The 27,859-nt window shown below is 38.2% G+C and overlaps 1 long non-coding RNA gene across 1 annotated transcript in view; it reads right to left on the reverse strand.

Annotated features, from left to right (window-relative positions):
• Positions 1–1,600: 1,600 nt before the first annotated feature.
• Positions 1,601–27,859, reverse strand: part of LOC127572226 (uncharacterized) — a 91,959-nt gene continuing 65,700 nt past the window's right edge. The window contains exons 2-3 of the long non-coding RNA XR_007956606.1: positions 9,312–9,387; positions 1,601–1,692 (exon numbers count right to left, since the gene is read on the reverse strand). This is a non-coding gene — a long non-coding RNA (uncharacterized LOC127572226). The remainder of the gene's footprint in view (positions 1,693–9,311; positions 9,388–27,859) is intronic.

Genomic DNA, 27,859 nt, shown 5'->3' on the forward strand with positions numbered 1-27,859 from the left:
GACCCTTCCCCATTATCAAGATTTAGGCCAATTGTCAAGAGCAAAAGTAATTTAAGCAAGAAGTAATTATTTAAAGACTTCACAATACTAAATGCTTGTGATAAATATTCAGTACTAGAATAATGACTGAGGTGTAGATCAGTGTTGTGCATTTCATGTATACATGTGTCAGAAAGTATCAGCAACGGCTCTGGAGAAGTTTATGGTTTTTGACAATTTTGAATGATTGCCAAACCTGACTAGTGTGGTGCAGTCAGGCGGTTGGGAAAATTAAGGCAGTGACTCAGGACACAGAATGGGACAGAAGCCAATGGTCAACGGTGAAATGAGAAGGATGCTCAGGAAGATGCCAGCATCAATTAAGTTCATTTTGTCTTTATTGGTTAAGAAAGATCATCGTACAAAAACATCCTGTACAAACATTTTTGTTCACATTCTAATTGACAATAACTAATTTTCAATTGGAAAGTTTTAAGGCAAACTAGCAGCCTGGGATTGTTGTGTAATTTTTGTTATTAAGAAGTAGTACTATTTGTGTAACATTAACTAGAAATCTTGTCTGCACTTGCCTTCATTTGGATGTACACAAATTATTTCATAATTAATACCTTGATTGATTATTGTTAACATCTGATTTTATAAACTAAGAATCTAATTTTCTGCAATTATAACATGTGATGCTAAAATATATTTTACCTTTAATATGGTGTGGTGAACCTTGAGTTACTGTAGCTTTCTGAACAGAATTAAATTAATGATTGGGACATGTTAGTAAGTTGATAATCTGACCTATTGTGGAACACCTCCATACAGTGCCAAACCTGCCTTACTCCTTTGCACTCAATGTATAAGAGTGGTGTTTTAGGAAAAAAAGTATTATATTTTATTATCTATGACCAGGAATGTATTGATGTTAAAAATGTAAATTCTTGCCTGCTTTGCAAAAACCACATACACAAATTTTCTTCAAAATATATCCTTAATTTTGCAAAAAGGATAATTGTTTGAAACAACAAATAAATTAAATTATGTTTTTGAAAAAGAAAAGATAATCCATCAAGTTTAAAGATGGATAACATACATCACATTAAACAACTAATTTATCTGAAGGACCCACTTCCCATGGAGATAAATGTTTAAGGAAAGACCGTTGACAAAAAATGATTTTATTCATTGAACTGGGATGTTGTGCTGAGCTGACCTGAATTGGGATACTTCCTTTTGTACTGCAGTGGGATGGAAACATTGAAAACATATTTACACATGAACTGTGGCTCATTATATACTCTCTCTGTACAGAGATCTTTTGTTTAGTTGCTACGACAAAATAAGCATGTCAACCAGAATCTATAACAATGCTTTTCATCTCTTTTTAGTGAAGGTTTGATGAGCATCTCTTGGCTGCATTTGAACTAGCTGGTGCGACAAGTGGGAATGTTATGTGGAATTTTGTTTTTCTGAAACTCAAGACTGAGACATTAGAGTGGATTGCTTCTTATTGTTCTTCTCAGGCTGTGCCTCTGGATCAAGGATGACCTGCTTCCACTCCAGTTCTGGGGAGTGGGAAGATGCCTGTGTGTGAATTCTTTTCTCATGGGCTGAGCATTGCACAGCAGCTATCATATGAACCTGACAGAGTGAGAGCTTGGTCCAATGGCAAGGAGGCCTGAGATGATTGTAGACCAATGGCTGCTGCAGACGAAGCACACAGATATATATACACGCATGCATACATGTGCACAAACACACACAAACACATATGATCTTGACCACACCCTTTTCCCCTGCCCCTCCCCACACTGATCCCTAACTTGTCTCCCTACATCTGTCCTCCCTCCTTTAACTGCCTCCCTCAATCTTCCTATCTCTCAGCTCTCTCTCCTTAATGCCCCCTTCTGCTTTAGGCCCTTGCCTGTTCACTCGCCTCTATCCCTCTTAGCCCCTCCACCTTTCTTTTGATTTCCTGCTCCTTCCCTGACCATTGCCCCCTACAACCCCCTTTCCCAACCTGGCCTTCTGCCTCCCCCTTCCAAACTGGCCTCCTTCTAACAACCACCAACCCTGCCCCCCCCTCACCAACTGACCCCCCCCCCCCCCCACCCCCACCGACTCTCCTGTTGCTGGCCACTTGCTCACTCTCAAAGGGAGGCCACTGCTTGTGTCTCTACGGTAACCCACCATCTTCTATCTGAAGACTTGCCTTCGGCTCTAAGAATCCATGAAAATATGTTCAATTACCAAGGATGTCAAAAGGAAAAGGAGACTTGTATTTACATATTACATTTACATTTATGTATTACATTATACTACAACAAATTAAGCTCTTTGAAATGTAGTTGTAATGTCCTGTTGTAATGCATATGTAAAGGAAGGACCCACAAGTAGAAGTGAAATACTGCCCAGATAGTCTACTTAAACCATGTTGGTTGAGAGTTCAAAATTGGCAGGTGCTCTTCCCTTAAAAAAAGGTGCCATAGTATTTTTTATGTACACTTCAGAGGACAGATGAAGCCTTTGCTTAAAGCTCTAACTGAAAGGCGACACTCCGACGATACTGCACTGGAGTCTCAGCCTCAATTTATTTTTGCTGAAATCTCCAGAGTGGGGCTTGAACCCTCAAGATTGAGCAGTGACTGAAAATTCTCATTGAATCCTTGCTTTCTCTTTGCTAGTAATTAATGTTTTAAGAGTATCTGTTAACCTTCACAGTGATAAAGGCTAGTAATTAATAATTTACAATGCATGATGGAACTAGAACAAGTTAATAACATTGTGAGAAACAGAGAATACACACTCCTGCATTCTGCAATGAAACTGGCTCTATGCTAATCTGCTTTCCCCTTTAAAAGCAACAAGAACTAATTGTCATAAAGATTCACATCCTGCGATTAATCACAGTTTAATTGCTATCTGGCAGGGGAAGCTTCTGGATTGCAAAATGCTTACAAATTTACTATTGGAAAAAAGTCAAAAAATTAGAAAAAAGTATTTCTCTATTTTTGTATTGTTTATTGCTGTGAAGGTTAATGGATACTCTTAAAATATAAATATAATGCATAATTACTTTGCCCAAAATCCTTTCTTCCTATCAGCTAAGCCTACTTGTCTAATACAATAAAATAAGAGTAAAACAACACTGCCAGGGGCTTTCATATTTTGCTCAATCAATTGGGACAGTGACTTCAATGGAAATAAAAATCAGGAAAGATCTAAAAAGGCTGCCAACTTGAAATCACCTAATTTATAAAGTCTGCAAAAAGTTTTTGAGAGTGATGAAGCTAGTGTTTGGCCTCAGAATGACATTGATGAGTTGGTAAGATGCTCAGAGAGGAAGATGGAACTTAATCCTGAAAAATGTGAGGTGCTACATTTTGGGAGGACTTATGAGGCTAGGATATACACGATGAATGGTAGGGCCTTAGGAAATATTGAGGAACAGAGGGACCTCTGTTTACATGTTCAAGGGTCCCTGAAAACAGCAGCCTAAATAGAAGGCATATGAGTTACTTGCCATCATTAACCTTGACATAGAACAAAAGAGCAGATTATGGTACAACTGCATAAAACATTTGTCAGTTAACAGTTGGAATACTGTGTGCAGTTCTGGTCATCACATTGTCAGAAGGATGTGGCTGAACTGGAGAGGGTGCAAAGGAGTTTCACCAGGATGTTGCCTGTGATGGAGCCTTTCAGCTTTGAGGAGAGTCTAGATAGTCTGGGTTTGTTTTCTTTGGAACAAGGAAGGCTGAACAGGGGAAATTATGAGGACCATTGATGTAGATAGATAGTGAGAAGCTTATCCCCTTAGCAGAGGTGTACATAACCAGAGGGCATAGGTTTAAGGTAAGGGGTAGGAGCTTTAGAGGAGACTTGAAAAGATTTTTTTTCACCTAGAAGGTGGTTGAAATCTGTAACATGCTGCCAGAGGAGATGATGGAAATATGTACTCTCACAACATTTAAAATATATTTGGATGAACACTTGAAATGTCATGGCACAGAATGCTATGGGCGGAGTCCTGGTCAATGGGATTAGTGTAGATAGATCTTTGATGGTCGGCACAGAGATAATGGGCCCAAGGGTATGTTTCTCTGCTGTATGACTCCATGACTTTAACATGGTTCATGGTTCTCAGCCCAGTCAGGTCTCTAGTCTGAGGCCAGACACTGAGCAGGACCTAGACTGCAGTGTCAGGTCAGCCACATGGCCCCATGCCTGTCATCAGATGGGCCCTATGGACCCAGACAGACAGCAGGGGAAGTCCATCTTACATTAGGTCTCCCCCTAGTCAATAAGGATTTCCCTTGATGACATTATAAATCATTGACTACTATCAAGGTATTGGGGCCAAAGATTCCCTGGGGTTGTTAGCAAGTCTGTGGCTAGGGCAATTGCATGGCAGATCACCAGGTAGGATAGAGGCAGAGGCACAATGACTGTGGGAGCTACAATGGACACATCCCATGGACTGCACTTTGTGCACCACAGCTGTATGTCAGTGTCAGAACAATTCATATAAACAGGGACTGTGGTGCAAAGATCCCAGTGTGGATTCTTTGCACACATGATGTTATTAATTCTTCTGATGTCTATTTTTAACTAAACCCCATACTTCCTTCTATACCATTACCACTTCATTAGTAATACTGCTGCGAATGTTAATCTTTGTGACGTCTGTTACATGGCACTTTGTCACATATTTTTTGAAACTCTAGATCCACCACATTCTCTTTGTCTATACACTCAGTCATTTCCACAAACATTTTGATTAAATTAGTCAAGCATGACTTAGTCTTTACAATTTTATGTTGACTTTCCCTGATTAGCCCATACTTTTCTAAGTGAGCATTAATATTATATTCTCTAGGAGTTTTCCTATTACTTATGCAGCCTAGATGGTCTTTAATTACCTGACTAATTCCTTTGTCTCTTATGAACACACAATCCAATCCTTTGGCACAATTTACTGTATTGAGCTTAATGACTTATGAACTTTCACTTCCATTAACCTTTGAATGCCATTTCCTTTCTAATATTTATTATCAAATATCATTTATGTTGATTGCTCCTTCACCTGTACTTATGATATTCCTGTAGACCTTTGTTATCTTCCATCTGTTTTAAATCATTGGTAATGTTTTTCGATAGTTGAAAATGTGAAATATTTTTACTTCAACATTTTGTGACAACAACTGAAAGAAAACATATAAAACCATCTTGACAATTTTTGGTAATCTAGTTGTGGATAAGAAGCATTCAGTAGTTACATGCATGGCAACTGAAGAGCTAGAGTCTGTGATAGTTGCTTCAGATGCAACCCTAGTTGTGTGAAATGGGGGATTGAAACAATACAAGAAATTAAAACAAAAATATGTGTTTGTGCAGCAGTTTCATCATTATATTTTAGATGCTAATTTATTTCTAAATTCTATCATTCCAACAATATAAATAGCATTTTTCAATCATTGGCATTCATTATTACTGCACAAAACATCCACCCATGACTCAATTGAATGAAAATGAATCAATTTCTTACTATCTAAACTCTCAGTTAACTCCTTTCACATCATTTAAACTGGTGCAATGATTCCTAATAAGTAGTTGAATAAAGATATTTCATTTTGTTTCATACGCATCCTCAATTCATAAACAGAATGAACCAAAGTCTTTAATTCCCGGAGGATAAAAGCTTATCGGAATGTTCAATTACAGCTACTGCTGCATAGATGATTTGAAAACATAATGAGATTTGTACTACAAAGTCGACTTTTAAAAACTGTTTTTCAAAAGAATCTGATTAGTAAGGAAAGAAACAATGTTGTGAACTCGTGCATGCTTTTTTACCGCAACTTTGTGCGTCATACCACATCAGTTGCAGAATGCCATGGTTCACTGCATGAGGCTCACTGTGGCACTGCAGGCAACAATCTAATCTAAAGTTTGCATAATAGTCTTCACAAGCATTGAACTTGTTCTGCTTGTACTTAACCAATGCAAAAACCTCTAAATCCTTTGAACTAACTGTTCTAAAGATTTATTTTGTATGTAATAAATATTTATCAGATACAGGGTGGATGTAGTAGTTAAAGCTAAAACTTGTCTATCCTAATAGAAACTCACTGACTGTCAATTTAATTCCAGAGCTGGATCAGATAAAAAAAAATGCTCCTGTTATAAACAGATGGGCTCCTCATGAATAAATTGAAAAAAAAGTCCAATTATGTCAGTTGGATCCTAACACCATTTCAACTGGGTGGTCCATAAATTCAGCCCAACAAGTGAGTATAATTTAAAGGCATTGGCTTAACAGATTGAGTGATGTGACTGGAAGCTGCATTAAAAGGACACTTTTTTTTCAGGCATTTGGGTCATTAGAATCTAACAACTGTTTCAGTAGAAGAAACACCAAAAACACAGCGTAACCACAGTCAACACGGCTGAGTAGAAGGCAGGACTTCCAGCTACACTAAGAATATTCACCCACTTATGTGGGTAAAAGCCAGCAGTTTTGAGCAGAGTTGCTGACTTTTAGGTGGAAAGTCAGTACGATGGTCTTGGCTTGGTGGTTGCACCCTTGCATACAAGATCATTGACTCAAGCTCATTCCAGTACTTGTATATATTAATTTAGTTGACGTTCCAGCATGGTTCTGCTATTGAGTGCTTCTTCTATTACAAATACCATCTTTTGAAAGAGGTGGTAAACTAGGATTATATCTGCCCTCTCAGTTGGTGTAACTTTAAAAAGAGGATGGGCATCTCTCTGGAATCTTGACCAATATTTATCCCTCAACTAAATATCTCTAAAACAATTATCATAATACTGTTTATGAAATATTGCACAAACTTGCTGCTGTGCTTCCCTAATTTATAAAGTAATCACACTTTAAATGTAAGTCATCGGCTGCATAGAACCTTGTGACATGCGTAAAGTCATGGAAAGGACAATATAAATGCAAGATCCTTCTATCTCAATCCCCAGTCTTCTCTGACTTCTTCCCTTTATTGCCTCTTCAGGTCCACTCTCTCCTTATCTTGGCCTACACATCAGATGTATAGGAATAAAATAATAGAAACTGTTATTTTCCTGTTCATTAAAGATGAGCACATTTATGATTCCAAGAGGAAATAATTAAGACTGGTTCTTTTGCACTTTGATCACAGATTCTTACAGCCTTGTGCCATGTTTATGCTTCATGGTAAATAATGCAAAAACAAGGCAAAGTATTAACCTAGTTTAAATCATCCACCAAAACATTATATGGGAAGCTATCTGTCTGGACAGATGTCAGATTTCCTCTGTTGGTGACTGATGGTGTTTGGATAGAATAAATGAACCCATAACTCATGGGAGGCATTTTTACCTATAGTTAATTAGCTGAATGTGCTTGGCTGAATGAAGGTTAACTGAAATAACCTGGCTCATAACACACATGTAATCATAAAAATAAATATAGTAAGTTTGCATAAGCAAATAATTCTCACACACTGCAGGTTATCAGTTGAAATAACAAATTAATCATTACAAATTACTATTATTGATATTAGCAAAATTAGCAAGTTTATATGAAATTCCCATACCCACTGTTTTAATAAAAAAAACAAATCATTTATTGTGAATGGGTCAATGTAGTTGCTAAACTACAACTACTGGGGATCAAACCAATGATAAAAATTTCTTCATTAAAATCTACATTTTTAAGTTTATGTATCACACAAATTGGACAGTCACAAGTTCATATTCAACTCTGTAACTTACAGATATTAAAATCTCGTGTTGAGCACTTACCTATGAGAAATACCTCCCATAATGTTCAAATAAAGCAACAGCATTTATTTTCTTTATTAGATGGTGCTTAAATGTTGGCATAATGCTACTTGTTTCAGATTGTTCTTTCTTTCTGTTGTGTTTCATCTTTCCGAGCAATTTTATTCACAGTTACATAATTGTGCTGAGCAATGGCTAGCAGCGTTTCACTGAACACCTGGCCTCAGAATTCCCATCACAATGCATTGTCAACTCCCTTGATATGTTAGTCATCTGTGTTCACGGACTGCAATAACTTCCTGCTATTGGTTGGTTTAAGTAACTTCCTTCCAAGCCTAGTACATTAAGTACTTTAGTTGGGGTAGATCATCTGTTCTTTTAATATAAGACGCGGGAGGAATTGGCCAATTGTCCTCTGGAATCTGCTCCACCACTCAATAAGATCATGCCTCATCCAATCATTGTCCCAACACCAATTTCCCACTCTCTCCCCATATCTCTTGATTCCCTGGTGGTTCAAATATCTGTTAATTACTACCTTAAATATATTCAAAAACTCCTTCTCCACTATTCTTTGCCGTTGAAAATTCCACAGTCACAAATCCCCACAGGAATAAATTCCTCCTTAGCTCCATTTTAAAGGAGCAAACCTTATTCTGAAATTTGCACTCTAGTTCTGGATACCTCCATTGGGGAAACATCTCAGTGTCCACCATGTCAATCCCCACAGAATATTATGTTTCAATAAGACTACCTCTCAATCTTCCAAACTCGAGGTTCAACCTTCCTTCATACGTTGACCCCTTCATCCTTAGAATTAATTAGTGAACCTTCTCTGTAATGCCTAAAAAGCAATCTAAATATCATTCTTTAAATAAGGTGACTAAAACTATACTTAGTAGTCTAGGTGTCAGTACAAAGATGTCCAAATCCCTTTTTACTGTAAGATTTGAACTACAAGGGAGTCTAGGAGTATGGGATGAGAGCGGAAAATTGGTGTTGCAGCCAAGATTGGATCAACCATGATCTTATTGAATGGCAGACCAAGTTCAATTGGGCTACTCTTACTTCTGTTTCTAATGTTCTTGGTAATCTCACTAAATTGAAATAATAATCTGTTTTTTCATTTTTCCTTCCAAAGTGGATAACCTCATATTTTCCTACATTATACTTCTTCTGCCAACACATGTAACCTATCTTTATCCCTTTTCAGGCTCACAACTTGCTAATCCATCTACCTTTGTAAAATCAGCAAATTTCACACTCTACTAGTTATTTTTGACCAATCCAAAAATTGCCCATCTACCCTGATTCTCTGCTGTCTGTTAACCAGTCCCCAATCCATACTAATAAATTGTTCCCAACCCCATTCAGGGTTATCTCGTGCAGTAACCTTTTAGGTGGCACCTTATTGGATGCTATCTGGAAATTCAAACATATTAATATCTACTGGCTGCCCTTTATTCACTCTGTTTTTTGCATACTCAATGAACTCTAGCAAATTTGTTAAACGTTATTTACCTTCTGACTATTTAAATATTTACCTGCTTTCCAAGTTCCTGAAGAAGGGTATATAAACTGGCTCAATTGAAGGAGTTATTCTCCATGTAAGCCTCAAATCTGCAAAAAAATATGTGATGTTAGTTCTGAGATTATAGCTTGTGGATTAGCTGATTGGAGTTCATAGCTAATTTATAAGATTCAATATCTCTCATTTTCAGTTGTTTGCAAGAAGATATACATGCAGCCTGGAAACAGAAATTATGCAAACAGAAGATTTACCTGCCTACTACTTATCAGGTAACAAAATATAAACACTTCTCTTGCTTGAAAGGTTATTAAGTTTGATGCCACACGTCAACCTTTGCCCTCACTTTGAAGACCTTTCTTCTGTATTGCCCTGTTGAGGTCGTCAAGCAACTTCTGATGACCTTTGAAGACTCCCTTGGTACCAAAGTGAAGTATCAACCTAGCATACACACACAATTCTGGTGTGGGACTGAGCCCATGCTTCTGATGCAGAGGTGAAACTGCTGCATGGCTGATACCGCAAGATAACCAAGGTGTCAACGTTTCCATTGGACTGGTGGTTATGGGAACTATGTCTTCCAGATCTGGGATTGGGGAGTCGATGGGAGGTGGGGTGGTTTACTTGTCCAGGCACGAACCTCTACAAACAGGCTGCAATTGCACCAAATGGCTTTGTACGAGATGGACTGGAACTCTACTACTTACAATTTTCTATCCCATATACAACTCTTTAAAAATAATGGAGAATGCATAAGTGCACAGAGTTTAAACGTTGCAGGGAAGTTTGCAGCACTTCCATAGTCCTATCAAAATTACACAATAGCCTGAGGAAAAGGCTATAGGTTATTAGGATCTAAACGTTATTAGAATCCATGCATCCCTATTCAAACTGAAATTGTAGAAATGATTGATCCCACAATATCAGGCTTCTACAGTAATTGGCTGGATCATTCAGTCCCCATTGATCATGCATTTTGGAAAGTCACCAGCCTTCATTATTGCAGAGCCTCCAACCTCCTCAGCCACTCCTGAGATATCTGGCCACACTTTTTAATGACCTTTACAAAGTATCACAATTAATAGAAAGTAAATACAATTTCTCCATAATTTTATGCTCATTGTCTGCCATTCAGCCACAATTTTTTGAAATTAATCCTTCAATTTAGATAAGGCATCATGCATCAGTAGTACCAGTAAATAAGTGATCTTGGTTTAAACTAACTTTCATAACTGAATTAATTGCTTCTGAAATAAGGGCCAAATTATGTTGGCTGTGACTGGCAGATGCAAGGGGATGGGCTGAGTGAGAGATGCCAGTGTTATTGTCACTCCACTGTGTCACTGCCTTCACTGAGGGCTTCACCGGCACAGCCTGAACTTGCTGGGATTCCCTGGATTAGGCTGGGGAATCCATTCCTACGATCCTGGCATTGGATGTGAGTGAGGATTCCTGATTGGAGCAACAAACAATCTGCTGGAGGAAGTCAGCAGTCGAGCAGCATCTGTGGGAGGAAAGGAATTATCGATGTTTCGAGTTGAAACCCTGCATCAGGACTGAGAGTGGAGAGAAAACATGGCCAGTACAAAGAGAAGAAGCCATAATGGCCATCTTGTCTCTTCACGTCCTGATGCAGGGTTTCAACCTGATACACTGACAATTTTTTTCCTCCCACAGATGCTGCCCAACCCGCTGAGTTCCTCCAGATCCCAGCATCTGCAGTCTCTTGTGTCTTCATTCTTGACCTGGAGGCGAGGAAGAGAAAAATAAGTTAAATTATTTAATTTGCTTTATTTTAATAATTTTATTTAGTTGTTTTTTTTATTATATTTTAATTAAGTAAAGTAATTTTAATAGTTTTTAAAATGCCTCTAAATATTAGAAGCATCTAAGAACTTACAAAGTTACACAGACCTTGAGAGGCGGTGAGGCTCTACCTCAGTGACCCCAGGCCCAGTCGCTTTTGAGCACTGTGCCCTTGGCCAGTTATCTCTGGGTTCAGGCAGGCCAGGATGATTGGACTCTTGCATCAGGACAAAGTATGTACAAGTGTGGGGAGAATGCTGAGTGCAAATCCAAACAACAGGCCAAATTAAATTTGATTCAGCCAAAGTTTCCCTTTTGACTTAAAAAGTCAGTTCTGCCTTCAGGAATATTGAGCATTATTTGCATTACATAAAAAAAAGCGGGACGTATTAACTTAATTGTGAATATTTGTTCCATACAGAGCTCAAGAAATCACTGAATCATGTTTATTTCCATCCTAGAGTAGTATTTCTTTTCAATAACTACACATTGATTTCCCCGTGAGTCTTTTGCCATTTTGTTCCAGCTCAAAATAGCATAAATGCAACCATTTAACAGTCTCAGTAAAAAGGTTTTCAGTTGCATTTCTTTTATGTATTTGTAGTTATTTCATTTCATTTCTACAAAATCCATATGTTCAATCCCAGGAGGTAGCCAACAATCTGTGTTTAAACAGTAATTTTACTTGTTAGTTGCTCCCACCAGGTGATGTCATTTTGATGAAAAATAAGAATGAATGAAATATGAAGCTCTCAGAAGCACACTGTGAAGCTGCTGCACTACAGTACATTTCCGTTTCATGCTTCCTGTTGAGTGAGGACAGCCAGTACCTTTATTAATTATAATATGAAACTAGTTTCTTTTGCATTTCACAAAATGAATTGGCATAGTGCAGTATAGTGCAGTATGGTTTCAGCTGCATATAGAACACCTTCCAAGTTTGCATACATATCTTTTGGTGCATATTTAAGTCTCTATCCCCGCTGCAGTTCCATTGGGCAATGTAAAAATAAAACAGGTGCTTTCATATTTTATGAAATCAGTGGCATTCGCAAACCTGGAATCCACGTGAAAATTCATCAATCAACAATGGAATTGATGTGGTAATTATTGAATGGAACTATGATGTCATTCTTTTATGGGAAAGAACCAGTGATTTGTGACTTGGATATGAATGAAGATTTCCCATGTTCAGATCAAATAGGGTACAAAAGGGTCAAAAGAAGAGCAGAATTCTAAAGCTCATTCTTGTTGTACAAATATAGAACCACATATAAGCATACTGTCTTCATTGCAAGATTTCAGCTGTTCCTGATAAAACAGCTGCAACTCTAGCACCAGTCTGGAGAATACAAAATAAAATGGCAAAAGAGAAAGACAGCTGAGTTATTGAGAAAGGTGAAAGAAATGATATAGTTGCTGAAGTAAACGAGACGCTGTAATTAAGTCAAGACATCAAAGACAATCTGGCCAGTAGAAGTGATGAAACGCAGAAAAGGGAATTGAATAAAGAGGTTATGCCTTATAACAATGAAATAAAACATATAATGACTTTTCAAACATTAAAATTAAACTAAATAAAATAATTATAGGAGAGACATTGCCATTTCTTTCCATGAATTACCAGGGTTACACATGATAGTCAATAGATTAGGTACATGATCGTAATCATGACTACTGCCACAATACCATTGCCAGAACTAGAAATTTTGTTAAAGGAGAACACCAGGTACAAATGGAATAGCTGATCTGGGACATCTATTTGTCTCTCAAAGATACTGGAGGATAGCCAATCAGTTAAACTGATCAAATGCTTCATTAAATAAAAGAACATGCAGAAATGGGAAGTGCATTTCTTTTTCTGTGTAATACATTTAACAGTTCATAGCTCTATAGAGCTGGGCTTGAACCTGACCTTGGGTGCTGTCTATATCAACTTTGCACCTTCTCCATCAAGTGCTCTGATTTCCTTCAACATGCCAGAGACATCTGATTGGTATTAGTAGGTTAATTGTCTGGCATATATTGCCCTTAGTGTTGTTGGGTGGCAGGAGAATTCAGTGGCAGTGGTGGGCGGGAGTGATGAGGGACCATTGATGGGGATGTGGGAAGGAAAATGGGATTAGTGTAGATGGGGGCTTAATTTTCAGCATGGGCATGGTGGGACAAGTGGCCTGTTTTTGTGCTATATGACTCTATGACTATATTCATGGAGAATAAATGGTCATTTGGTACAATTGGTGAAAGGATATACACCCATTATTAAATAATCCATATATGTTACATTCCCTCAATAATTCAACAAAAAGAAAGACAAAATCAAAATAACTGTCCAGACTCTGTGTACTTTATTTTGGCACAAAATGATCCGAATACATGGGTCCATAGATACACTTTCTATGTGTGTTCCTCCAATCTGTGATATCTCCTTTACTGTAACTTCCTAGTGTCCAGGGCCAAGCATATCTCCTATCGTATATGTTGTCATCACTGCTTGCCACATCTGGTGTCAAGCTGATGTGGTCCTCATCCTCACTGTGTCTCCAACTCCTAACAGAAGCAGGTCTTTAGGATATCTGTTGTAATAATATATTGCCTTTCAATTTCATTTGCGGAACTGCACTACTTCCATGCATGGGTGTGGCTATGATGAACATCATCTCATTTTCATTTACATTCTTTTTCTTTCATCACCTTCAGAAAGCATCTTGCAGCCTACTTCAGTGGAGTGCTATTATATATTGGTGGTAGATGATCCATTTGTTTCAACTGTATGGCCTGGAAATTGATAGCTTCCATCAGGGGGACATTACACATTGCTCCCCAACTCAAGTTGAAATGTCACCATTACCCTTGCACCAATGTCATGGGATAGACACATCTAATGGGTATTCCTTCCGCCGTTCTTTTCTCATTTGGTGCCTATCTCAATCCCTGCATGTCTCACCTCATTTGCAATATCTGTGGAAATTATTTTTCCAGTCTACATGGTGTATGCTTTTTTCTCAACTGCTTTTGCTTCCATCCATGATTCCTACAGTATCTAAACCACATTAACTGTACTTTTCCTATTCTGCCTTTTGTCCCACCCTTCATTGCATGTACTTCTGTCTGGCCTGGCTTTGGATGGCTCCACAGCTCTTTTCTGGAATTAATTCAGCCTCGTGTAGCAGCCAATCCCTCAGCCTGGATTCCTCACTTCCACAAATAATCCAATCTCTGATAAGCAACTCATTCAAACCTGCAATTATCTGCTAATGGTCTTAGCCCCATTTTTAAAATTCCAAGGGATTCTCCCTGTTCCTGGTTGTGAAAAAAAAGGGAACATTCAACTGCTTTACTTCTAGGGAGATTGCAGTGTGGCCTTATTGCATGCAATGCAGGTTGTATGGTGTCATTTCAGGGTTTTATGGTATGGTACAATTGTTTGCCCTTGTGAGCAATAGGATACCAAGCCATCTTTAATTTTATTTGCTTGGGTTTATTTTGCATAGCCAGCTCAATATATAGTTCAAGGTTTTCTCTCCATTTTCTCCAGTCTTTAGACAGATTACATGCCCAGAAATCTAATAGCTTGGGTGCCTATTTATTTCACGGTGCTGCATCTCACTTGAATCATGGAGCTCTCTGGCTCTAGGTACACATTCACATGTTATCTTAATTTTCAATCATGGAGTCTAACCTTCATAGTTTTTTTTAGCAATGAGCTGTTCTGAAAAAATATATCATTACCTCTCTCTAAGCTAGTGGAGCATAGTCAGTAAAAAAATTGCCTTTTTTAAAAAAAGAAATTGCAGCAAGTGTCAGTGAAATTTATGCCTATTCCCAGACAAACAACATGCTCAATATTAACAATGTATATATAGAGAACAGATTGTCACAGGATACAAATCTTAGAGGGGTACATACACTCCCAATATTTCATAAGCCACATGTGTTACATTGCGGTGCAATGTTCATTATGATAATTACACCCGGCAAAAATGGAATGTTCATTAGTATTATACTTGTCTAATATTAAATTCAATTACTCAATTTTGTGAAATGACTGCATTCTAAAGTTATCTGACACTGGTTAGGGTAATTAATTCCTAAACTCTTAAGCAGAAAATGCACCCCACTCTTGTAAGTTTGTGTGTGTGTGTGTGTATGTGTGTACATAATAAATAAATACTAAATGTAAGACAGCAAATGGCCAGCAGCAAAACTAGTAACTATTTAGTGCAAATGCAAGGAAATGTAGAAGAGGAAAAAATGTTTATCTTACCATTACCACAATAAATAAATTTCCAACTACAGACACAATTACATTGGAATGATGCTATTGTGAAATGAGAACATCTGGTAGCAGTTACCACTACATCTGTCTTTTTTGTTGGTGCTGAAATTAATGAAAGAACTATTCAGAGATGTCTAAGTGATCAAAAAATACTGGAAAATTTTTAGCTTTAATGATAAATTTGTGTAATTTTATACATTGCAAACTTTACACCCTTTCCCATTACTCACTCCTACTCAAACAAGATCTTGATGTAATAGATATGGCATATGTAATATTGGTTGGTACCACTGTAAGAAATGAATTGTGTGTCCAATTATTCTGTGTTGTTGCAACGTCATTTAATGTGGAACTTGCTCAAGATGCAGTCTGTTTCTGTGATGAAAGCTACAGGAAGAATGTTGTGCTTCACTGTGAGCTTCTCTTTTATTTAATGAAGTACCCTTGTTGATTTACTAATTATTTTCCAGTATCTTTGACAGATACTGAGACTGATGGAAATTTCCTATTAGTATCAATGCATTTCATGTTATGATCTGATGTTAGATATGTTCATTCTTTATTTTTCAGATTATTGAGGTGTTTCTTTGTGCAAATACATACTTCTCCACGTGACGATATAAGGCACTCTAACACATAAATTCACAAAGGCTGTTTTTTAGATGAACCCATAGCAAGTTAAAAAGAATATGACTTTATTTCAAAACTGCAATTAATAATATATGCCCATTTTGAGGAAAATAGTTAAAACCAGTCAGAATTTGCTCTGCTTAAGCTCTAATTAATTCTTTAGATCCTACAGTGTCTTCACCAGTGATTCTTAAAGGGGTTGCTAAAGGACGATACCAGCTTTTAAAATATGACCAAAATGGTTAGCAATGATACTCCTGCTTCACGTTCACACTGCAGCTTGCTGCCAGCCCGTACCTGCATCCTGCCTATTTAGATTCACCCCAGCTTTGTTCATGGGCTTCCTTGGCGACTAAATTATTCAAATTTCAAAAATCTCAATGACCAATGTCAGGGCATCCTATTTGGTGTCCATAACTTGCCAGATTTATTCTGACGTCTAATAAAATTAGATTCTTGCACTTTCCCTCTCTGGTATGCAGGTTCAATGTGCAGATCTTTTTGTGCTTATTGTCCACTGTATCAATTTCCATTCAACAGCAACAAGTGTGTAACTCTCCGATGGAGAAAACAAGCACAACCTACTAACAATGTTAGTGTTTAGAAATATTCCACATTTTATTGTGGAATAAAGAACTCTATGCTAATTAAAATAGAAATCAAAGGCCATCAGGTTTCTTCTAAACTGCATATTGTTGTTAACCATGGTTGGTAATGATTGTCATTTCCGTACTAAAAATTTTTATGAGAAATCCACATAATTTACAAAAAATTAGCCCAAGGAAAGCAAAATACAGTAACTGTCACCTTGCAAGGATATGGAACTAATGCAGGCAAATGGGATTAGTGCAGGTGGTCAAAAAAGTTGACATGGACATGATGGGCTGAAGGGCCCATTTCTGTACTATATGACCTTACGACTCTAAGTATGTATTCTGAAAAAGCAATAAGTAAACACTTTGAAAGGTTGTCATGAATGTTGTTGAATCTAATCATTTTTAATATATTTCAATGTGTTTTCAATGTATTGATATGAATTGCACTAGCTCAGAATGATTTATATTTTAGAAAATGACATTTTATGTGATGGGTCAAAAAAACATAGATTTCTAACCATGAGTAGCATTTTATCAAATCTCTGTTTTCACAAAGCATTAGCAAGTTATCTGGAGAGGCTAAAGTTAGCACTTGAGTTTCCTGTGTGTGTACAGTCCTGTTGACAATTCTGTTTCCTTTGGAGAATGTCCAGGTCCTGTGACAATTAAGTTGCTATAACATTACAGCAAAGTCCACTGCCATTAATGTGCATGGTTTGTCCATATATATCACATCAGTGTAAAAAAGAAGTATGATTTGGCAAAAAATTAAGCAAAATCTGATATTATCCAAATAGAAGTCTTGCACAATTAACTCTTAATAATTCTTCTCTTCTGACTTATGTATTTAAACACTGGGAATTTCCCACTTGGCTACTGTAACCTTGGCTGTAGATCAGTGAACACACTTGGGGTAGGTGTGTGGGAGAACCCTGTGGAAATTCCCAGGAAAAATTTCTTGCTGAAAAATAAGAGAATATTTTAGGGCCAGGTAATGATTCTGCATGTGGTCAAGCTGCAGATCTGCTCCTGTCCAACGTCTTTGGCATGACGCACAGGCCCATTTTGAAAAATGGGCCTTATTTACATTCAAAGAAGCAAACAATGAGCACAGAACAGCTTTCCAGTCAGGTCAGCTAGAAGATCAAGGGGCCCTGTGGAGTAGAGACAGAAGTGTCAAGAACTCCTTGGGGCCAGAGGAACATTTTTATCTATCTTCATTATTAGTTTCTGATTACCGTTATAACATTAACCCCACCCACATCTCCTGCCTCAAACAGATCACTATGAAAGTGGCAACAATTGGGACTGTTCCAATATGTGTATCCCCACCAATTTCAGAGTCTTTATGCCCTTTTTCTGTCAGATGGAGCCAATATCTATCCATGTTTTTCTAAATTTAGCTGATGTTTTAGGATGATGGATAAATCCCATCTTCTGCTTCTTCTCTTAGTATAAAGGTTTAATGTTTAAATAAAACTGCTTTTAATTCCATATTACATGACTAAATACAATTGGCTAAAGAGCTAAATGCATTAAAGTTGGCAACTTGAACTGTATTAGAGTTCACAGAGCTGCTTCTCAGTGTTTAGTATTGGAGATATCAGCTAAACATTCTCCATTCATTGCCATTCCTGGAATAATCACTAGGAATCTAATGTTGAAAACACTAAGGAATTTCTGTTTGGGCATTAGCTGGAGCTTTGGGTCCATTTCTGGGTACCACACTGTAGGAAGGATGTCAAGGACTTCGAGATGAACTGGAATGGTATCAGGTATGAAATACCAATATAGTGTTGAGAGTAGAGGCGTTGTAAGTGTTCTCCTTATAACCTAGAAGATTAAGGGGAAATTTAATGGAGATGTTCAAAACTGGGAGACAAATTGATAGATGGAGAATTTTTTTCCAGTGGCAGAGAGTTGGCAAACAGAGAACATATATTTAAGACAATGAACCAGAGGCAGCAAGGTGAAACAATTTTTACAAATTGCATTGAATGTACTCCCTGAAGGGATAACAGAAGCAGATTCAGTTGTAAATTGTAAAAAGGAATTGGATAAATGCATGAGGATAACATTTTACAGGGCTGTGGACAGAGAACCATGGAATGAGACTAACTCAGTATCTCTTTCAAAGAGTCAGCAAAGCAGCATTGACAAAATGGCTTCTCTCTGTGCCCTACCTTGAGCTATAGGGAAGTTGTTAAAATCTATCGTGAGAGACAAAATGAATGAGAGAATGGACAAATACGAAGTAAATGCAGACAGTCAACATAAGCTTGTGAAGGTTTGGCCATAGCTCACTAACCTAGTTTAAGTTTTAGAAGTTACTAGCATTTGGACAGAAGAATGTCAAGGAATCTGTCCATATAGACTCATATAAGATACTTGATGAGAGTCTGAACAAGAAATTATTTTTGAACAATGGAAATGCGTGGAATTGGGGTGACCTTGTGACAAAGACTGATGATTGGATAAGTGTGTATGGGTCAAGAAATACCTTCTGATTTGTGGGATTATAAATCTGAGTTTTCGGATGACACTTTAAGAAAGTACAGTAAATTGTATGTTCATTTGTGCAAGGTTATAAGGAACTTTCAACATACTTAGGAGGAAATGTTTCATGTGGAGAGGTCATCTGGACTAGATCCATAAACAGAAATATATTCTGCATTTTCAGATATTAGCAGCTGTGAAGGGGCAAAGCGATTTAGATCTGGATTCAGAGATCACCTAAAATTCCTGCACAGGTAGGAAAAATAGTGGAAAGCTAATATTTATCTTGGGATTGTTAGAAATGAAGAATAAAGAAGAGGTGTCCATTTGTATTTTATTAAATTTGGAATGATAACTGGTGAACTAATTGAGATAATAAAGTTGACAGAGACACTTGGTCAGATAGGTAAAGAGAACATGCTCCCTCCGCTTGGGAATCCAATCTTAAATTAGAGGTGGAGCAGTTAGGATGAATCCCTTGAACAATTTTTCACACACATGCTAATGGAAATTGAGATGCTTTTTATCCCAACTGGTGTTTCCAAGAATTAGACTATTTAAAACTGATGATTTGTGATTGGTTGTTTGGTATGTATTGTTGTGTCTCTGACTTTGCCTTCCTCACAACAATAAAAGAAAGAAAACATTCTAGTTATTATAGCCCCAACTATAGTTCATTGCAGCTTATGCAGAGTGTCAGCAGCAGGAACATATTCACTCTGGGGTGTGGGGAGAAGATAGGGCTTCAGGGTGAATGCTAATTTCAGCTGGAGTTCTTGTACCCATCAGGCAGGAGACATTGATCATATCAATCTGGGGTCCATATGAGCACTAACTCTCAAGCAGAAGCACCAAGAGGCTGAATTTCCTTGCATTTCTTTTACTTTAAACTCATTTACAAAATTCACTGTCTCAGCATTTAACCCCCTATGACATTCTGTCCCAGAAACCAATTCTTTAACATCTATGAACTGAATTTGTAGATCTGAAAATATCCTTTCTGTTGATCTGGAAGTGAACACGAGGCCATTGAACTAAGGAAGTCTCAAATTAAATACTAAAACAACTAGTTCAGAGATAGACGATGACACAATAAATTATCACGGTACAGCATAGGCTCAATTCAAGCATTCAGAACTGAATGGAGAGCTATATCACTCAAGGGAATAGAGAATATGCACTTGCTATCGAGATTAAAATAATCTGATTGAGTTCTCGTCAACAACATTAATTAGAAGTATTTCCAGCATTTTCAGTTTTATTCCAGATTTCCAGCCTTCACAGTATTTTGAATTTGCAAATCAGAAACTGCTTAGTTTAAATGGCCTTTCCTTGTATTTTTGTTTTAAATGGAGTCTTCGATGGTAATATTATCCAATGGGAATAGTCTGATTTTAGTTTTTGTTGCCTTCCTTTGGCAAAAATACGTTGATTTGGGGGAAATGAGATTAACATCATTTGCATCAACCTTAACCAGGCTGAAGCACAGAGATAAAATACATTTACAGAGTATCCCACACCTGTAGTACATGTGTTATTTCACTCTTATTCTGAATCTCATCGCAATAGCCTTCCTTTCACATTGCACAGTGTCAAGTATTTATCTACTACTGCTCCACAAGGAGATAAGATCCTCCACAACAGCCATGGCATTGCTCATCCTGTTACTATATTAACACAAAGCACCGTCAATCCTTCCTTCCACCCGTGGTGATCTTAATGTCGATGATCAGATGAACCACCTTCACCAGTGGTAGAACCATCAGAAAGCAAAAAGCCTGGCATTACCACATGTAGCCACAGAATAAGAGATACAGTATATAGTTTGCACGAGAAAGAGGAAATTACGTACAATAAGACTAGATTTATTTAATTCAGGCTAAAATCCAGGATATTATATTTCTTTGCAGCTTCTACATTTTAATCATCAAATAGACCAAATTGGGTTTAGGTGTTGGAAATGTTTTTCATGGTGGCAAGAGGACAATGTCAGGTTTAACTGAAGGCTATTGGTTTTTTGGGCCAATATTCAAAACGTGCAGGTCAGTAATAATGGATCCCTGAGTAAATGTTTACTATGAGAAATTCGTACAAGGAAACCAAAGAAATGAAAACTGGATTGAACCTACAGTGGTTGGAAATCTGCTTTGCCAGATTAATAAGCAGGCAGCAAATCTGAAAATCACTCTCCAACTTCTCTCTCTTGCTGGTGCAGTTGAAAAATAATATTTAATTGCAACATGTAAGCTCATCAATGCAAAAGAAGGACAAGAATAGGGGGCAGTTAGGTTCAGTCCCAAAGGTGACTCGTCAAGCTAGCTGTGGGTGGTTTTACCGTAACACAGTATTTGTGTGTTTTTACTATGTAAGAAGGGTACACATCCACTTGAGATAAACAATTGCAAATTCTGCTGGGCTTCAAAAGAAAGCCAGATTTAGCCAAAGGGCAATTGCTGTGAGGTCCTATGATGACATTATTGTGATTTAAAAATTAGAAAGGAGATGTTATCTGCAAACTATCTTTTAAAAAATAACATAGTAGATCTAAAGTTATTGCAACTAAAATTTGGAAATGTATAAAAGAATTGAGAACAGATTTTAAGGTATTCATTGCAATGAATTGTCATGCACTTCAACTGCAGCAACAAAATCCATTTTTAACTGAACGAAGTTAACATTGTTCTTAGGAAAATTGGAAAGAGAACTTTATAACTTGGTATTTATAAATAACAATGACCTTTTACCATGTTTGAAGAAGAACTAAAGTATGGAGTCCATTAAAGTTTGACCTACTGATATCCTACGACCTATGGTAGATAAACAAATTGAACACCACACCATTTATCTGCAGTTCAAAGCAAGTGGAGGTTAATTAGATAATTCATGAATGACAAATTCACAACTGAGCAGGGGTCAACGTAAAGAGGGTTGGTCTTTCCACTTTTGCTGGTCATACTACTTAAATTAATAACAATGAACAGAAAAGTGAATGAAAATAGTCCACAATTTGATTAGCCCAAGAACATTAGAAGAAATTGGCCCAGTGAAAGCATTTTCGTCATACTGACAGAAATATGAATTTTGTTTAATTGTCACAGATGAGTTGTAACTCTAGGACAAGAAATGTCTGGCAACATAGTATAGTCTAATAACTCATTTAAGTGGTCTTGATGACATCTTAAACAATGTGAGCAAAGCTTAAGCTGTTTAAGAATGTTAAGAGAATCTTGACTATAAATGATTGCCTCAAACCACTGGAAAGTTTTTGTAATTTATTATAATCCAAATAATATATAGCTTGCTTGCAGAGTGAAATACATAATAATTGATTAGAACTTGGGCCACAGATCATTCTGGCAGTGGATTCTGGGAAATGGAACATACAGGAAATTCTCATGGTAACAGGACCAAAGTTATTTGAATTAACTTTAATTTCAATGACATGTCCAATCACTTGGGCAATGCAATATACGGCAGGCTACCTGAGAGCTACTTAAAAGAAATACACCTCTTAATATCCACACAGTGGTTTACTTCATTTTGAAGCCTGTGATGAAATCCAGATCTGGCCCCAGATATTTGCATACCTTTCCTGATGTCCTGTTGACAGAGTTCAAGGCAAGAAGGAGAAGTAGGTCCCAGAGCCCACTGGAGTATATCAAGGGTTATAATCCAGTTAGCCTGGACAGAGGTGACACATAGGATCAGCAGTGTAGTATCGACCCCAGAAACTGGGGATGAATCTAGGAAAAGTCTCATTTATTTCAAAAGGACAGCAAAGGACACAGCTTTTCATATTTCATCTCTCTCAACAATATATGATATGGTGATGGCGCAGCATTTAAATAATTGAACTTGTAATCCAGAGACCTAGATCTAGAGACCCCACAAAGTGAATTCAAATCCTGCCATGATGGCTGTGGAATTTAAATGAGTTTAAAATCAGCTAATAATCTGCAATTTAAAAAAAACTAGACACTATAGTGATGACGATAAAACTACCAGATTGTTGCAAAAGCCCATCTGATTCTCTAATGCCCCATAGGGAAGGAAGGCTGTTACCTGGTCTGGCCTATATGTGCCTGGCCCACCAGTGTTGTTGCCTGTTGAATTGGCACAGTAAGCCACTTGGTGCAACGACAATTAGGGAAAGGAATAAATTCTGGCCTTGGTAGCAATGCCCAGATCCTGAGTTGTGAATACATTTACAAAAAATTGACAAAATTCAATTCACCTCTCTGCTACCACTTTCCATAATCCTGTCACCTCCATCACATACCATAGTTATTGCATCCTTTTTTCTCATTCCAAATGGACATGCTATTGGTTTTGCTTGCATCACGCCATGCTCGGACATCATTATTTTCACCTATCCTAACACCTGCACAATCAGCAAGATCTCCTGGGATTCCTTCCTCACCACATTCCCCACACTTGGATGGATTTACATTCTAATTCCATTCAACTTCTTCACTAGCCCTATTCATCTCTTCTTATCTTCTTGACAGACACTGATATTATCTCCAGCATTAAGCAGCATGTAACATCAAGCAAAGTGGAAAGACAAACTGAGAAGTACTAGACATAACTGCCCTCACTTCGATAGAACAGAAAGCTCAGGTCATTAGTGGCCTAAGAGAAACCATAAACATCAGGGAAGTCAAGGTGTGCAGGTGGACGAGGTCAATCTGCTGAGGATTCCTTACAGGCACTAGAACAGATTTTGACATTACACTTAGGTTAGAGTGTGTGCTGGAAAGATTTGTGCATGGTAATGTAACCAGCAAAATAAGCTGGATGATGTAACACAACATCTGGCAGGCATTGGTTGATCAGGACTGCAGTGTATCCTCTGAGTCAAATATCTTACAACAATTTATGTTGGCGGGTGAAAGGATGGAGCTGAGTCACATTGAAGGCACACCGATCAAATCAGTGCTCTCAGTTAGATGATTTCAAACTTTGTGTGTGGACATGTAGCTGACCCATCTAGGTGACCACTCCAACACACTCATGACTTGAGGCTTCTAGATCATGCTGGGACATAGAAAGGGAGCTGCTTGCTGCAAAATACCCAGAGACTGTACTTGTAATCAGTCTTGAAGCAGTTAGTCTTGTTCAGTAGTTTGATTCCTGGTATACTTGGGGGACTTAACAATAGTTGCATTGTTAATGATCATGGAAAGGAGGTTGGGTTTTCTTTTGTGTGAGAACATTGTTACCTGGTACATGTAGCATGAATGTTGCCTGTCTGTTGGCACACTCTGCCTGGATCTTGTCCAGATCCTGCTGCAGGATAGCATTGGCTTACTTCGTTATAGAAGGGGCTCTGAATGAAGGTGAACAGACAAATAACTCTGCCATGAAGGGCCTTCACACCTTGATATATGCCATTACGGCCTGTGAATTGGCACAAGGGGGCACTAACAACATGCAAGTTGGTGTCAAGATGGTCCAGCAGTCAACCTTGAAATTCCAACTGCTCTTTAAAATAATGGGCAGGTTCATTTTATTCATACAGTCAAAAGTTCATTCACTATTAGACCTGCTGTTCGACGGCAATCCTTTAAGCTTTTAGTTTTACATGTGTGCTCATTCTGGCAAAGATTTATTTCTCCCCGAACTCGTTGATGGAGGTTTTAACTAAAAGGTGTGATAGGAAAATAGCTTATGAGCAGAGCGTAACTGGAAAACAAATTGCATTGGGGCTAGATCATCCATGAACTTGTGAGTTATGCATTTTGGTGTCATTCACTTGTTTATTTTTCAGTACACCCACCTCTCACAAGTAATTTATTCTCAATTTAATGTGAGTCTGTGACTGCGTGACAAATGCTTTGTGTATCGCTACCACAGATTCAGGTTGATATAGTGTGCTTATATTGTATGGAAGTGAAGGCCAGATGAAGTTCAGTTGTGAAGAATGATCCAACTGGGATAAATCCTTAGAATTTAACACTGGAAAGAAAACCAAACAAAAATATTTATGATAGCTATAGAGACACAAAATCCAATAGCCCCTCAAAACAGGTAAGTAGCTTGAAACTCTCAATTAGCCCTCTTCTAAGTGACATTTCACAAGTGGTTGAATTGGTGAATACATCTTCAATGTTGTATTCCAATAACCACACCAGCCTTAGACACTTCACTCACCTACTGACAGCCTCAATCAGGACACATGCCTAACGTTTATCTGCTCTACCAGACCTCATGTGCCTCATACTGATACAAACCTTGCACCCCCACCTCACTCTCAGCTATTCAGGCTTGACAGCCATTTCATCTTGAACAGATTGTATGTTACTATTGGCACTCTTCCCTCTCTCTACAAGAATGACGAACAACTGGACGGGAAAGTATTTGAAAATAATAAAAAACTGCAGCTGCTAGAAATCTAAAATAAAAACAGAAAATACTGGAAATACTCAGCAGGTCAGGCCGCACCTATGGGAAGAGAAAGAGAGTTAACAGGTCAGACCTCTTCCCACAGATGTGGACGAAACCTGCTGAGTATTTCCAACTTTTCTTGTTTTTATTCAAGCCTGAATATCCTACTCCCCAAGGAGGAGAAAATGAAGGTCATTATTGCGAAGGCTAATGTTGTGAGCATGGAAGACAGTGAAGCTGAAACTATTAATGGTAAGACTATTGTTTTTCTCTTCACTGTCTTGTATAATTGGTGAAAAGTTTATATGTAATTTACATTCTGTGTGTTGTCTGTGCCTACGTGCCTATAATGCTGCTGCAGGCAAGTTTTTCATTATATCCTGAACCTCACTGTACTTGTGCACATGACAATAAACTGGACTTGACGATCTTCACCCCGAATCATCCTCTTTCCATTTCACTTCCTGAACAAACCACAATCCCTTCTAATTTAAAAGCTGCAGATGAAGGAAGCAGCACTTCTTACTCTCCCACTCTCATCTGAATCAGAATCTTACCCACATGCCTTTTTCAGTAGCAATGTCCAAAAATGGAACACAGCTAGTCAGTGCGTACACAGCAAGAAGATGCTGATGAACCTGATTTTACACTCCCGACCAACAGCTCATGTATTGAAATTGTGAGAAATTGGGATTTGGTGTGGCGTCTGCATGAGGGGAGACACTAGGCATGGGTAGAAAAAATCGAGTTCTGCAACCAAGGCCTGGGCAAGTTCAGGACAAGTACCAGCTCATGGGAGTGTGAGGTCCCGCATGAGTTCTGCTGCTTATGAGCAGAGCGTAACTGGAAAACAAATTGCATTGGGGCTAGATCATCCATGAACTTGTGAGTTATGCATTTTGGTGTCATTACATTGCTTATTTTTCAATCCACCCACTTTAAGGACTTTGTCGCAGGCTATGGAAGTAGGCTGAAAATCAGAAAACTGCAGATGCTGGAAGTTTGAAAGAAAAACAGAAAATGCTGGAAACACTCAGCTAGTCAGGCAGCATCTGTTAAAGGAGAAACAGTTAACAGTCCACAGATTGCCACAGCTATCTCAATTAAACTTCCTCCCCTCCTGCCTCCTGTAAGGACTCCATTGCTGAATGAGGCTGTTATCTTTGTACCATGATATTTCTGGTGCATTGGGTAGCCTACTAGTACTAATATGTTCAATGTCAAGGAGCTTGGAGTCTGCCACCATGTTGAGAACCTTTCCAGGGCCTTTTCTGTCCAGAGTGGAAGTTGAGTCTTTCTCTGCTTGCATGTTTCAATATCTAGATCCAGCATCCGATGACTGATTTAATGGCTTCCGAAGCTGCTAAATTCCGACCAGAGAGAATGAAATGTGATCAGCTCTCTTTGACTGGCCATCATTGATGACCACCCACAGAATACACTGGACGGGAATGTGCAAGATATTAGAGCTATCTTCAGCTACAGCCTGGAAAGAGCCAGATGCATAAAGTTTTATTGCCACAGTCAGCTTGGCACCCACCAGCGATGCAGTTCTTGCTCTGATCTCAGGTGCAACAGGTGGCAGATTTCATTGAGTGTTTCCTTATGGAAGCAAACATCTCACACAGTGAGAATTGTTCTGTGATGAACCCTGGTAGAAATGGGCCTCCCTGAGAACCCTTCCTCCTCTCCTTTTCGCCCTTCTTCCTTCAGCTTCTGTACTGCACAGCCACTAATTATTCTCTCAGCCATTCTGTACTGCAAGGGGAATGCCCACTCATCTGGGAGTAACTGGCTTGTGCAGATGCTTTGGAATTAGGATGTTGGACATCAGGGTGTCCAACTTTAGCAACTTTAAGGAGCTCTATAAAGCACCAGAAATTTCTACAATTTAGTTACAATGAGAATAAGTCAACCAGTAACTAACAGCTGATGATACCCTTAACAAAGGATGGTGGGAGTTCTCGCCGCTGTGGGCACAAGTTCAGCCAGGTTAAGAACAGGTGTTAGCTGGAGGACTAAGCCTCAAAATGGCAAGTTAGCTTTTCTGAGTGATGTTACGATCCTTCTGCTCTACATATATCTGGGGAACATTCATCCTCCAACACCTTCACCAATGTGATAATGCCACCAATGCATGGCAAATACATCATTTTGGATTACCAATAGAACACTTCATACTCAAAACAAAACAAGTGCTATCATAGCCCATTTCTGAACATCTAATCTAGATCTGTCTCAGAAATTATTCAACAAATATCTAGCATCAAATCTCAACCTACTTGGTAAAGTCAGTGGATTTCCTTCCTGAAAGAACTTTATTGAATCAGTGAACTTTACTGATGTTAGCCCTTTTAAAACATCTCCAAA

Source organism: Pristis pectinata, chromosome 7 (assembly GCF_009764475.1).
Source record: "Pristis pectinata isolate sPriPec2 chromosome 7, sPriPec2.1.pri, whole genome shotgun sequence".
Taxonomy (NCBI): Eukaryota; Metazoa; Chordata; class Chondrichthyes; order Rhinopristiformes; family Pristidae; genus Pristis; species Pristis pectinata.